Source organism: Somniosus microcephalus, chromosome 8, assembly GCF_052327205.1.
Source record: "Somniosus microcephalus isolate GS21.2 chromosome 8, FLI_Smic_1.0, whole genome shotgun sequence".
NCBI classification, from domain to species: Eukaryota; Metazoa; Chordata; class Chondrichthyes; order Squaliformes; family Somniosidae; genus Somniosus; species Somniosus microcephalus.
This window is the reverse complement of record NC_140994.1, coordinates 56,412,911-56,427,082: the sequence shown is the minus strand read 5'-3', so window position 1 is coordinate 56,427,082 and position 14,172 is coordinate 56,412,911. Positions and strand designations below refer to the sequence as shown.

Below are 14,172 nucleotides of genomic sequence, written 5' to 3'. Positions count from 1 at the left end.
CAAAATTTAATTTCATTAATTTGGGAACAAAGGATTTTGGGGCTTTGAACCAGACATGCCATATGTGGCAACCATTAGGTTTCCATGGAAGTGCTTGGACTCGATCTTGAAGATACCATAGCGTTAAAATGTGATGGCCTTAGACAAAACAACACATTACATTTATATAGCGCCTTAAACATCCCAAGGCGCTTCAGTCAAAAATTTACGTTGAGCCTAAGAAGGAGAGATTAAGGTAGGTTGCTTAATGCTTGGTCAAAGAGGTAGGTTTTAAGCAGCATCTTAAAGGAGGAGAGAGGTGGAGAGGCAACTAGGTTTGGGGAGCGAATTCCAGAGCTTAGAGCCTAGAAAAAACTCTACTTTTATCACAGTTTATAATAATTAAATTATGCTCTATAGTCACATTTTTTAGGCCTTCTTCCATCACACACCATTCAGTGCTTTTCTTGATCTCACCACTGGAAGGTGTACAAGAGCATTCCGATTAGCTTTTTAATATTTGATGACAAAAACAAGGTAGAGCTGAAGACTGGTAGTAAAGGTAAGTGTGTGACACAATTGATTATTGAGAGAAATCGCACCAATAGTCCAGTCACAGATTTGTCTGATGCATTCTCCACCAGCTGATTTGCCATTTGATTTTTTTTCCCACTTTCCCACTGTGAAAGCACCAAAGAGTCTGCTTGGCACCTTCTCCCTGATGGTCTAGTTGAGAGTGGAAGCTCACTGTATGGAGAATCATGGACAAGAACTCATATCCTACCATCTGTATTGATTTCTATGTGGGTTCAATGACGACACATTGATGAAAGAGAATGTCTATTTATCTAAAGTTTGTTCAACTCTGTTAACAGCTAAACAGGAGACACCGGCCTAGAAATTCGGTGGGGTTAGCGCCCAATTAGAGGCGTTAGAGGGTCTTGCGCCGGAATTATAGCTGGTAACGAAATTGCGTTGGGCCCTACCATCGACGTTAGCCGGTAGCGCTGCGCCAGCACCGATGACGTCATCGGTGTGCGCAGCGTCCCGGTTGCCGTGGTAACCCGGCCCCAAGCCCAAATTCAGTTGCGGCCGCCTCGCCCGTGGCAGGCGCAACCAACGATTGTTGAAAGGGATGTTACACACCTTTGCGCCGGCGCATAAAGGTGGAGCGGCGGCCGGCCGCTTGCCCGGCGGCCGCCTGCCCGCACCTCCCTCCCCGGACTCCTCCACCACCCCCCCGCGGCACTGATGTGTGTGGCCCGCGAGCCCGGCTCTTCTCCGAGGTGCCGGGCTCATTTGTCGGGCGAATCGACCGGCCAGCGGTCGGCTGCAGGCAGCTCCTCCTTAACAGAAGGAGGAGGCCTGCAGTACCCCAGCCTGCCGCACCGCCTCGGGTGCCGCAGCGGGGGATTAGCGCCTGAAAACTGCACTGAACGCCCATAGTGAGGCGCAAAAACCCTCCATTAGCGCCCGCCACCGTCTGGGCCCAGGGCAACCGAATTTTCGTCGGGCGCAGCGGCATTAACGCCGGCGCAAAATTTCGGCCGCTAAAGCCCTGGCGGACCCACAACCGAATTTCTAGGCCACCATCTTAGAGATCCATCTAAAACGAAACTAAAACTAAACTAAACTGTCTCTCTCTCACATGCCCTCTGCTGGTAAGGCATAAATAATCAAACAGGCAAATATGCTGGTAAGGCATCATAATCAAACAGGCAAATACCATCACTATTTGCTGATATCATTACACCATCCATAGCTCAAATACGACAACGATTACATGTTATAGTTCAGCTGTCTTTCTCCCCCTCTTCCCCAAATACTTTGCTCATGTTCACAGCAGACCATGCCTCCGAAGAATCAAAATTAGCACCATTATTCCCTGCCATGTATAGGTAGTATAGGCCAGGCTTAACTATTAACCATGAATTAGTGAATTGTTTACTGGAAATACATGGGATGTCCAATGCGTTCTCCTGTCACCTCAGAGGGCAGAAAAAAATCACACTATTAAACCACTGTGTGCAGGCTAATTTACTTGTCCACATTTACTTATGGGTAAAATTATATTTAAAAGCAGAAATGTAGCGTGCAATTCTGTCCAAAAATCAAACGTGTCAAACATGTTTGGCTGTGGCAATGTATAGAAGCAACTACAAAACTGAAATTCTATGGGGTCCTTAGATTACCAAGGTGTCTTGCCTTTGAAGATCAAGTACAATTTGAGAACAGCATCACTTGTCAGCTTTGATTGAACCAGCAATCAAAGCAGCAGTCATGTCTTGCCTTGCAACAATGACTTTGATCCTAGACTACACTGTAGGATGGCTTCTCTAATTGCTCAGCAGTCATGGAATATAAAGCCATCTGCATTCAGCAGTTAACTCACAACCACTGAAGTAGCACAGAAATTACATATCCATCTGTCAAGCTGTATGCATTAACATACTTTATGGTTACTACCCTATCAGACATCTAGGCATTAGAGAGAGTGCAGCAAAGGACAACTAAGTTGATTGTTGGGATTAGGCACCTGAGTTATGAGTACAGACTGTAGATGCTAGGAATGTGTAAACTGGAGAAGAGAAGGCTCAGGGGTGATCTTTATAGAACTATCCAAGATGCTAAAGGGTATAAACAAGATAAATATCTCAATGTTTAACATAATCACAGGTTCTACAATAAGAGGGCATAGCCTTAAACTTAAAAGAGGGAGGGTGAAAGGACATTTTAGATTTAACTAAATGTAGGGGTTAGTGAATATATGGAATGGACCCTCAAAAGGATGAAGTTGGGGCTGATTGGATCAGCAAAATTCAAGGTTGAACAGAATAATTATATTGAGAAAAATCTCATAAAGGGACATGACAGGAATCATGCATGATACTTCTTCGACATTGGGGCTGACCAGATGTACTGCAATGGGCTTTTCTGTTCCTGTGGATTTGTTCCTTGTGACAGCCTGATAACTTCCTATGTCCTATTTTGAAACTTAGTGAAGCAGCTCCATTTTGACCTTAGCTACTTTTAAATAAAAACATATGAAGCAAAGCCAGAAATTCTTGTGTTTGTAACGCATGCTTCCAGGCTACCTCCACTTACTTTCTCACCAAACAAAAAACTGTTTACTTCAATCCAGTGGCACATGTTTTTGTATTTTAGTAAGTGTCAGTTGGCAGAGCTTTCACCTTTTGGACCAAACGGTTGTAGTTTCGAGCACTGCCTGAGGCCTGCAATTTTCATCTAGCATCTAGTGCAGTGGTAAAAAGGAATTGCACCGTTGGAAGCCCTGTTCTGAGGTTCTACCTGCTTGTTACAAATAATAGACACCATGCTATTAGTCACAAGACAAGGGAAAACCTGAGCAATTTCACGCCGGCGGAAATTTAAACAGGATCTGCAATTTAACAGGACTTTTGTATTAAATATAATGTATGATGAAGTCATTAAACCAATTAATTTTTCAAATTCAGATATAACTAGCTAGCAACTAATGTATAAAAGGACACAATAGCAAAATACTGCAGTTGCTGGAAATCTGAAATAACAACAGAAAATGCTGGAAACACTCAGCAGGTCAGGCAGCATCCGTGGAGAGAGAAACAGAGTTAACTTTGACTCTGTTTCCCTCTCCTTGATGCTGCCTGACCTGCTGAGTGTTTCCAGCATTTTCTGTTGTTATTTATTATTAATGTACAGTATAAAAGAACTGTTTTTAAAACAGGACTGTTAATAATGCATGTCTCCAGTAGAACTTCTAAAGCCAAAATAGTCAGGATTAAGTAAGCAATTTTAGCTTCGAAATAATTACACAAATTTAAACAAAGTCAACAATTTATTTTCAAAAAAACTATTCAAAAAGTTAAAAAGTAACATGCAAAATATAATGCTTTAAAATTTCCTTGCACTTTAAACTTTGAACCATGTAATCGGTTCACATTTTGAAGTAAAATCAAATTATGTGTGTTGGGGTGATGTGGTACATGTTCACGAGTCTAGTTTTGGAAAGCATGAAATTTATCCAACAATTTCTTGCCCTCCTGACACAGTCTAATTCACTGGAATCCCAGGGCAGGATACATAGGCAATTGTTTACTCAAGTATGCTGAGCATAAATTTAAAGTCCTTCAGCTGATCTCTGGAGAAAACTTAGGTTTCAAGATACAGTTGTGTATTAAAAACTCAATGAAGAAATAAATAAGAATGTACTGGTACAATCAAGCTTTTCAGTCCTTGAAGAAAGCAGAGAACCCTGTATAATGTGACAGACCAAATCTATTCGCACTGCTTTCTAATTGTGACAAATGCAGCAGTCAACTCAGTTTAATAGTCTACCATAGTTGTAAAGGTGCATAGCAGATTTATTTACACTATAATAAAACCCTCTCCATTCATTAAATTCAATATAACCAAAATGCAACAAATAATACAAGATGTTTGAATACAAGGACACACAAACTAATTATTCATTCAGCGTGACCTTTGCATTTATATTGGTTCTCTGTTTGTTTCCAACCCTGAGGTGCTTTTAAAGTGTTGATACACTCCTCCCTTTTATAATGTCTCCCCTGAGCTAATGCTTTTACCAATGACAACCAGATTTTGTAATTACTAAAGAAACAAAAGATCCATAAACCAATTCAGTACAAGAATTTCCTCCATTCACTTTCAACATTGGGACGGATTTTAAAGAACGAGATTCTATTAAAAAAGAAAGGCAGGATGCTAGAACTGTACTAGGAATCAATAATTGTGTTAAAATGTAAAATGTAGCAACCAAAGAAATCGTTAGTTTGGCACAGAGTTTCCGTGAAATCCTCTGATAAAACATCCTTGGAGGATTCAAATATGAAAAAAGTAATATTCCAATAAACATTAATTGCACAGGCACAATAACAGACAGTTTAATGATGAAAAATGTCACCGACTAGCTCTTTCCTCTCTAATTAGGCACTTGCATTTCTTTAAACCTGTAAGCAATTAGTTCTATAAAAGATCAACTAAAAGGTGGACTCAGATCACTGCAGTGAGAGGAAGAATGGATCGCTAATTTTTGAGTGCCATTTTCTTTAGTTTGTAGCCAGCTGCCAGATGTCATCATTGAGCAACTTTAACTTTCATGTTCTTCATAAATCTGTTATGAGAAGATGCAGTTAGAATCTATTATGCCTTTTGATTAAAAAAATTAACTATTAGAGAATGGCATTTCACGGCATACGGTGAGAACAAGGAAACTATTGATGGTTTGAAATCCTTTGGTAGTGCTGGCAATCAATATTTGGATTGGAGAACAGGTTTGGAGCGGAAATGCAAGTATATGTGAAGCAAAGGCTGTAGTCCAGTGCATGAATCTCCCTCACCCAATACAGAACTCTAACAGTCCCAGCTGGATTTTCAGACTTCAATCACTGGACCACTGGGGGCATGACATATCAAGAGTCTGGCAGGACTCAGATGAATACTTTTCTCACTAGTAGACGACCACCAGAAAGCAGACTCAAGTTCTTAACTATCCCTGTAAGTAGAGCAATCAGTGCTTAGTAATTTAGGTGAAGTACTTTTTCTGGTTAAGAACTATAGGTAACTAATGCTATTAAGATCACATACTGCTCACATATACCACCATATGAAATCATTCTCCTTTAATGAATGGAACTGATATCTTAAGACATGGACTTCACATATGCACATTCAATTACACTTAAACTTTATTATATGCAATGGGGTGGGGGAGTGGAATTTGTATACTATTTTTCATGCATAAAATGGGGGCAAAAGTGACCAATTTAGCAGCGCAATGTCCCACACTTAAACGTCACTGGTAGTACGCCCGACACCATATGGGTTTGAGCTATCCTTCAGTGTCCCTGACAGCCACCTGAAACAAACGCTTGGCTCATTAAAATATGTTAATATAATTGTCCTGCGCCTGAATCAAGATCCTTTGGTGAAATTGGTGTCTGACGGTGTCTGTTCCTAACCCCGCCCACAAAACATGGCGCTGACAGTTGGGAAAAGCAATTATTTAAAGGTTTCCTCAACTCCATTAAGGTAAGTCTCTGGTTAGGCTTTATAGGAGTGCTTTTGGGCCAATTCTAAGTATCCATGTTTGTCGATGACACAAAGATAGGCGACATTGTAAGCAGTATAGATGGAAGCATAAAATTACAAAGAGATATTAATAGATTAAGTGAACGGGCAAAACTGTGGCAAATGGATTTCAATGTAAGTAAATGTGAGGTCATCCACTTTGGACCTAAAAAGGATAGAGCAGTGCACTTTCTAAATGGTGAAAGGCTAAAAACAGTGGAGGTCCAAAGAGACTTGGGGGTCCAGGTACATAGATCATTAAAATGTCAGGGACAGGTACAGAAAATAATGGGCCGTATATTCCGATCCCTACGGGTGTGTACGCGCTGTATACACACCCGTAGGGACATCGGAAATGCTGGTTTCAGGCATGCCAAGCGCATGTGCTGAAAACCGGCATTTCCAATCTGTCAAGAATCCTCTGAAAACCCTTAAAAATCTTACGCCTGGTAAAAGCAGGCATAAGGCCCGCTTTTACCAGCATAAGTGTTGAAAAAAAGTTAAAAAAAACATTTCACTCATTTATCATTTAAAAATACTTTTTAAAAAGGTAAGTTTATTTTTAGCCCCGTAAAAAACTTTAATTATTTTTTTCAAAAAATAAAATGTTTAAAATATTTAATTTATTGTAATATCAACTCATTTTAAAAATGTGATTTTTAAAAATGTATTTAATGTTTTACAGTGTTTTTGGGGTGATCTCCATTCATATATTTGACAGGTCTATCTGTCAAGTGTATGAAGGGAGATTCCCTTCTCCTATTGGCTCCCCATGGCTTGCGAACCGCATGCGCCTCTGGGATATGTGGGTCCTGCACATTTCGAGTCGGAGAGGCCCAGGAACAGAAGTATAGGCACCTCGGGTTGCCCTCAGGTAAGGGCGTAGATTTTTTCCAGATCGGAGGCCTCCGCATGCAGGAAGCCTCCGATCGGAAAATACGGGCCAGTATGTCTCGAGGACTAGAATACAAGTGGGTAGAAGTTATGCTGCAGCTATACAAAACCCTAGTTAAACCCTAGTAAGAACTGTGAGCAGTTCTGGGCACCACACCTTAGGAAGGCTATATTGGCCTTGGAGGGAGTGCAGCATAGGTTTACCAGAATGATACCTGGACTTCAAGGGTTAAGTTACGAGGAGAAATTACACAAACTAGAGTTGTATTGCCTAGAATTTAGAAGGTTAAGGGGTGATTTGATCAAAGTTTTCAAGATATTAAGGGGAACTGATAGGGTAGATAGAGAGAAACTATTTCTGCTGGTTGGGGTGTCTAGGACTAGGGGGCATGGTCTACAAATTAGAGCCAGGCCTTTGGAGGAGTGAAGTTAGCAAACACTTCTACACACAAAGGGTTGTAGAAGTTTGGAACTCTCTTTAAACAGCAATTGATGCTGAGTCAGTTGTTAATTTTATATCTGAGATTGATAGATTTTTGTTAACCAAGGGATATGGGGCAAGGGTGGGTATATGGAGTTAGGTCACAGATCAGCCATGATCTCATTGAATGGTGGAACAGGCTCGAGGGGCTGAATGGCCTACTCCTGTTCCTGTGTTCCTATACCTGAACCTGACAGAGAAGCAAGTGGCAGACAGCTGTGCTTCACAGGGAAACAGTTAGTGAGCTGTGTCACATGCTGCGGCAAGAACTGGAGCCCAGGACCAGGACAATGCACAGCATTTCCTGTAATGGTGAAGGTAACTGTAGCTCTAAATATTTATGCATCTGGATCATTGCAGACTCCATCAGGGAACATTAGTAATTTTGCTGTGCACACCTCAATTAGGCAGGTGACCGACGCAACACTTCATCACCTTCCCCATGAAGGCTGGTAAGCTACAGGAAAGAGGTTTGGGGTTTTCCAGAATTGTTGGATTTCCACAAGTGCAAGGAGTAATGGCTTGCACCCATGTAGCCCTGCATGCTCCTCGTCATGAACCAGGAACTTTATACAGCAGGAAGGGCTTCAATTCGCTGAATGTCCAATGCCTGTGACCCCAGGCAGAAAATAATGCAGCTCTGTGCCCAGTTGCCTGGCAGTTGTCATGATGCTTTCATACTGCGCCATTCCTCAGTATCGCCTCTCTTGCACCCAGACTGTCAGGCCAGAGGCTTGCTGCTTGGGGACAAGGGGTATCTCCTCAATAGCTGGCTTGCGACTCCCGTCAGGAACCCAGGAACAGATGTGGAACATTGCTGCAATGAGAGCCACACAACAACCAGAGTCCTGATAGAGCAGACCAAAGGGCTCTTAAAACAAAGGTTCTGGAGGTATCCTTCAGTAAAGCCCAGAGCGAGTCTCATGCTTTGTGGTTGTCTGTTGCATGCCGCACAACTTCACACTACAAAGGGGGGAAGCCTTGACGCCACCAGAGGAGGAGGAACTGGAACAGGAAACACAAGAAGGGGACGAGAAGGTAGAGGTTCCAGAAGAAGAGGGGGGCCCAGCAGTGCAGCCGCCTGTCAGAGTTCTCAGCTAGCAAATTTTTGAAGAGAGCTTCTCTTGAGGAATCCCTCCCCAATACACCAACAGTCCCTCCTTCCATCTCACCCAGTGCTTACATCCACCATCTGAAAGCCCTCAATCGGTACAATTTCATGGGTGTGCTCTTACTTCGCTAAGGATCTCAAGACCAATAAGGTTTACTACTCCACCATACTTAAGCATTCTTCATTTGACAAATGCTTATATAGAACACAGAGAACTAAAAATCACCAGTAAAGCCCTAGTGCCTGTCTTATGTGCTTGTTTATCTATTCTAATGCTCCCATGAAGTGGTTCCCTAATGGCTACAGCTTGGGATATGGAAAGCTACTGAATTTCCGCTGAGAGCACTTGAGGTGGCCATGGTGGGCAACCTCGAGGGGTTCTGCTGTTGAGGGCTCTGGCTGCAGACCACTGGAACTCGGCTTTAGTCAGGGCTGTCTGGCCTAGGCTGGCTGCTTGGCATCAGCAAGTTGCAATGATGGGAGAGGCTGGCAAGGGAGCAGGTGTGCTGTCATCCTGAGAGTCTAACTCAGGGATGACTTATTTCTGTTCTATCCAGGGAGTCATTAAGACACTTAAGGCGAAAAATTGGTGATCGCCAGCAAAGCAGTCGGGGTACCGCCAACTGCAATTAATGGCCGCCCGAAATGGCCGAAGAGCTAACCGACCTAAATTGGTGTGGGGGGGCATGGAGGTAGGTGGCACAGTACTAACCTAAGGTGCAATGCCGTCCTGGTGGCATTGCTTCCCCGAGCATCTGTGTGCGAGGCTGTGAAGCTCGCAATGCATTGTGGGCAGTGAGGAACTCTGAAATTTAAAGGGGCCATGCACATTGAAGCAAGACAAAATAAAATGCACTGATTCAATACATTTTTCAGCCCTTTCTGTCTTTTTACAAATATTCAATACTTAAAAGTTCCAAATGTGATTAATCAGCTCTTAAAGCTGAATTACCTTCCTAAACTGAACAAATGGGAAAACTGCCTCAGCACTAACACAAATGGCCCGGCAAGTCAGGGAAGGGCACCCAGGATTTTGCACGCAGCACTCCAGCTTTGTGCAGGGGGTCAAAACCGCAACCCCACAGGGGCCAGAGGGCCCTCCAGAAAGAACAATGTGGGAGTACATTACCAAGGCTGTCACTGCCAGCAGCGTTGCCCCTACCACCTAATTCCAGTGCCCAAAGAAGCTTCATGACCTCAGACCACTGGTCAAGGTCAGTGAATGCATCTTCAAAAGACGTCACCTACTGCACCACTAGCCTCACACTGCTCAATGCAGGACCCCCAATCACTCACCTACCAACAATATGCACCAACGATGAGGCACATATACCATTCCTAGCGTCATCTCACCCCGTTGGAGGAGATGCAGGCTATTCTTGGCAGGGGCATGGCTGAGCCCTTGGCCAACAGTGGGGCTGAAAGGATACAAGATGCGGGTATATACGTTATCACCCTTCTGGCATGCACCTCTAGGTTTCCCACCCTCCTGTCAGCACAACCCCACCCTTGTGTCTTCCCCATTTCACACACCCAAGAAATGTAGCCTGCCCAGCCAGTGGGACTGCAGGCGGAAGATTCCATCCCAGATATCCCGGCCACAAAGGGACTGTCTGGGATGCATCCTTCTATCTGATTCCTCCTCTTCAGCTTCCTCCTCTTCTGCGTCTTGTTCTTCTGTGTCTTCCTCTTCTGCATCTTCCTCTTCCCTCTGCAAGCGAATGCTATAAATGTGGAATGACAGCATAAGATGCTGCAAATACTCAATTGGTTAGGCAGCATGTCGACCTGAGATGTGAACTCCACAGATGTAGCGTGACCTGCTGAGTATTCGCAGCATGTTCTGCATCTCAAAGGTATTCACTTACCATCCGAGCCCTTGCAAGTGTCCAGCAGCACTCCCAAAAATGTTTTCACATATATTGCAAAAAGCCATCACCTCAATAAAATCCAAAAAATCAAGGCCAAACCCTTCCATTCAAACTTACCTGATTGATGTGTGTGTCCCTTTAACAGCTGCAGATATCACCCGTCAGCCTGCTTGCACACCAGGTTAACCACAGGTGACGTTAAGGTGGCATTGCACACTGACTGACATCACCACGCTGCCATTTTCTTCTTACAGGGCGCTGCCAGTTACCGGCAGTGTAAAGGGACCCACTAATACAGTAGCCGCCATGAGGACCACCTCTAGCTGGCGCAAGAGCGGTGGCCACCATTTTTTTTTAGAACTGCTGGCGCTAACAGGTGGCGGTAAGTATACGAATTTCTCGCCCGTAAAAATTTAACTTCGCAAGGTCAGTCAATTCTATCTTCCATAACTTACCAAGCACTTTGAAAAGCCTAACATCCAGCCAGCATATTAGCTCATGGGGATGATGACATCAACAACTTGCACGTATAAGTGCCTTTAACATAAAAAAAGACCAAGATGTCTCACAGAGGTGTAAGGAAAAAAATGGATGCTGAGTCAAAGAAGCAGCTATTAGGAGGGTGACCAAAAAAACTTGATCAAAGATGTGGGTTTTAAGAAGGTCTTTAAAAAAGGTGTGGGGAGTTAGTGTGGGAATTCCTGAGTGTAGTGCCTAGATGGTTGAAGGCTTGCTATTTGGGAAGCATTGTCGGGCTGGTGGAGGGAACAGAAGTAGAGATGGATGAGGCTATGGAGGGGTTTTAATAGGATGAGCATTTTAAATTTGAGATGTTGGAGGACTGGGGAAGGTCATTGAGGACAGGGGTCATTAGCAAGTAGGACTCAGTACAGGTTAAGGTCCAGGAAGCACAGTTTTGGAAGAGCTGAAGTTTTCAGAGAGTGAAGGATGAGAGGCTGGACAGGAAAGCATTGGAATGGTGCAGCTTGTGGTGACCAAGGCACAGATGAAGGTTTCAGTGGAAGTTGGGCTGAGGTAGGGGTGGAGGCAGGAAATGCTATGAAGGTGGAAGTAGGCGGCCTTTGTGATGGAGAGAATATAAGATCAGAAACTCAGCTCAAAGTCAAATAGGACACCAAGATTACTAACAGTCTGGTTCAACCCAACACAATAGCCAGGGAAGACGATAGAGAATGTGGCAAGGGTATGGAATTTGTGTTGGAGCTGAAGACAGTGGCTTTGGTCCCCTCAATGTTTAGCTGGAGGAAATTGCAGCTCATCCAAGAGTGAATGTGGGGCAAGCAGTCTGACAGCACAGATTGAGTGAGGTGATGGAAAGGTAGAGCTGGGTGTCATCAGCATACATGTGGAAGCTCACCCTATGTGGATAATGTTTCCAAAGGGCAGCATGAAGACGAGGAGGATAAGGGGGCCAAGGATAGATCTTGGGGGTACTCCTGAGGTTATAGTGTGGGAGTGAGAGGGGGATGTTATGGTTGACAATCAAATGCTACTGAGAGATTGAGGAATGATAATGCAGCACGGCCACAATCACAGAGAATGTTGTTCTTGACTTTACGAACGTACAAACAATCTCTTCTTAGGCAGTCCCTCGGAACCGAGGATGACTTGCTTCCACATTAAAAATGAGTTCTCAGGTGACTGATGAGTCCAATGCGGGACCTACACTCTCTGTCATAGGTGGGGCAGACGGTGGTTGAAGGGGCGGGTGGGTGGGGTGCTTGGGTTGACGTGCACTGCTTGCGCTTGGTTTCCGCTTGCTCCCGGCGAAGTGACTTGAGGTGTTCAGCGCCTTCCCGGATGCTTCTCCTCCACTTTGTGCGGTCTTGGACCAGGGATTCCCAGGTGTCGGTGGGGATGTTGCACTTTTTCAAGGAGGCTTTGAGGGTGTCCTTGAAGCGTTTCCTCTGCACACCTGGGGCTCTCTTGCCGTGTCAGAGCTCCGAGTAGAGCACTTGTTTTGGGAGTCTCGTATCGGGCATGCGGACGATGTGACCCGTCCATCGGCGCTGATTGAGTGTGGTCAAAGCTTCGATGCTGGGGATGTTGGTCTGAGCGAGAACACTGACGTTGGTGCGCCTATCCTGCCAATAGATTTGCAGGATCTTGTGGATACAGCATTGATGGTACCTCTCCAGTGCTTTGAGGTGCCTGCTGTACATGGTCCATGTCTCTGAGGCATACAGGAGGGCGGGTATTACTACTGCTCTGTAGACCATGAGCTTGATGCCGGGTTTGAGGTCCTGGTCTTCAAACACACGCTTCCTCAGGCGACCGAAGGCTGCACTGGCACACTGAAGGCGGTGTTGGACTTCGTCATTGACGTCTGCCCTTGTTGACAGTAGGCTCCCGAAACAATGACAGACAGGTAAAGACCCTTTGGGTCCATCCAGCCTGTCTCACACAATTGTGATATTATGTATCACAATATATGCACTCTCCACCCCACCCGAAATCTGACTTTGATCAGGGCCACTGAGGTGCTGTGAGAGAGATGGAAACAGATCTGAGGAATTCAGATAGGGAGTTGCAAGCAAGGGGGGCCCAAATCTGAGAGGTGACATTGCTTACAAGGAATTTGGAGTGGAAAGGGAGGTTTTAGATGGGCTAGCAGTTTTCAAAGACAGGGGTCAAGGGTGGGTTTTTTTGAGGAGGAGGTGATAACAGTTTTAAAGGGGATGTGATTGGAGACGCTGATATGACATTGGGTGGAAACCTGCAGAACTAACAATATTCCACATTTTCAACAAAACAACAGAGTTGCAGCATTTGCAGATGAATTTTTAAAAAATTGTGATCCACTGGCTCTTAGAAGCAAAATAAGAATTTGGCTCAGTCTGATTAAGCCAACCAAATTTCGACTGGGCTTTAGGAGATTCTTACTTATCTTTATGCAAGGAGTGCTGATGCTACAGTTTTTTTTAAATTGAGAAATAAATTTAAGACACATGTATGATGAAATGCATGGTTAGAAACTACCTTCATGAATAACCATGCAGGACCAGCCTGATGAATTTTTAATACACTGATGTATTGGGGGTGATTTTGTCAATGGGGGCGCGTTGGAGGCAGGACTGCTGCTTGTCAGGTTTTAGTCCCGCCTCCATCGACTTGTGGCCAACTCACGCTATTTTCCCTTGATTGAACTTGTTAAGCCCGTCCAGCGGGCTTAGCAGGCCAATTAAGGGGAAGCCGGTTACAGAGAATGTCAGCGTATGATGTTTCATCTGTCAAAAATTTTTGACAGATGAATTGTCATCGTTTGACAGCTTTGAGAAGCTGTCAAACACTGACATTCTCTGTTGTTTGGTGAGTTCTTGTACTCAAGGCTCACCAAACCTATTTCCTGAGCAGAAAGCATATGGCTGTTACATCAGTGAATGCAGCAGTCATTCTGTCATCTCTGCCATTGAGATGCCGGAGCCTCCGCATCCTCAACGATTGAAGCCTGCAGGAAGAAACAAAGGTAAAGAAACTTTTTCTTTCACTTTTCACTCACCTCACATAATTACCTCTCCACACTTGCACCCATCACTCACCTCCACAGCGCACTTTTCCACCCCTCCGACCCCCGCAGACCCTCTGCTCGCCTTGCTGACCCTGGTGTGGTTTCCCAAAGTCGGGAAGCCCGCACCTATGATGGAAAAATGGGGATAATCCTCTTAACTGCCTGTTAACTACCTGTTAGCAGGCAGTTAAGTGGTTGTAATCCTCTTTCCACC

The 14,172-nt window shown here is 44.4% G+C and overlaps 1 protein-coding gene across 1 annotated transcript in view; it reads right to left on the bottom strand.

The window, feature by feature from the left end:
• adgra1b (adhesion G protein-coupled receptor A1b) overlaps positions 1 to 14,172 on the bottom strand; it is a 1,141,355-nt gene that overhangs the window by 1,032,835 nt on the left and 94,348 nt on the right. The window lies entirely within an intron of this gene.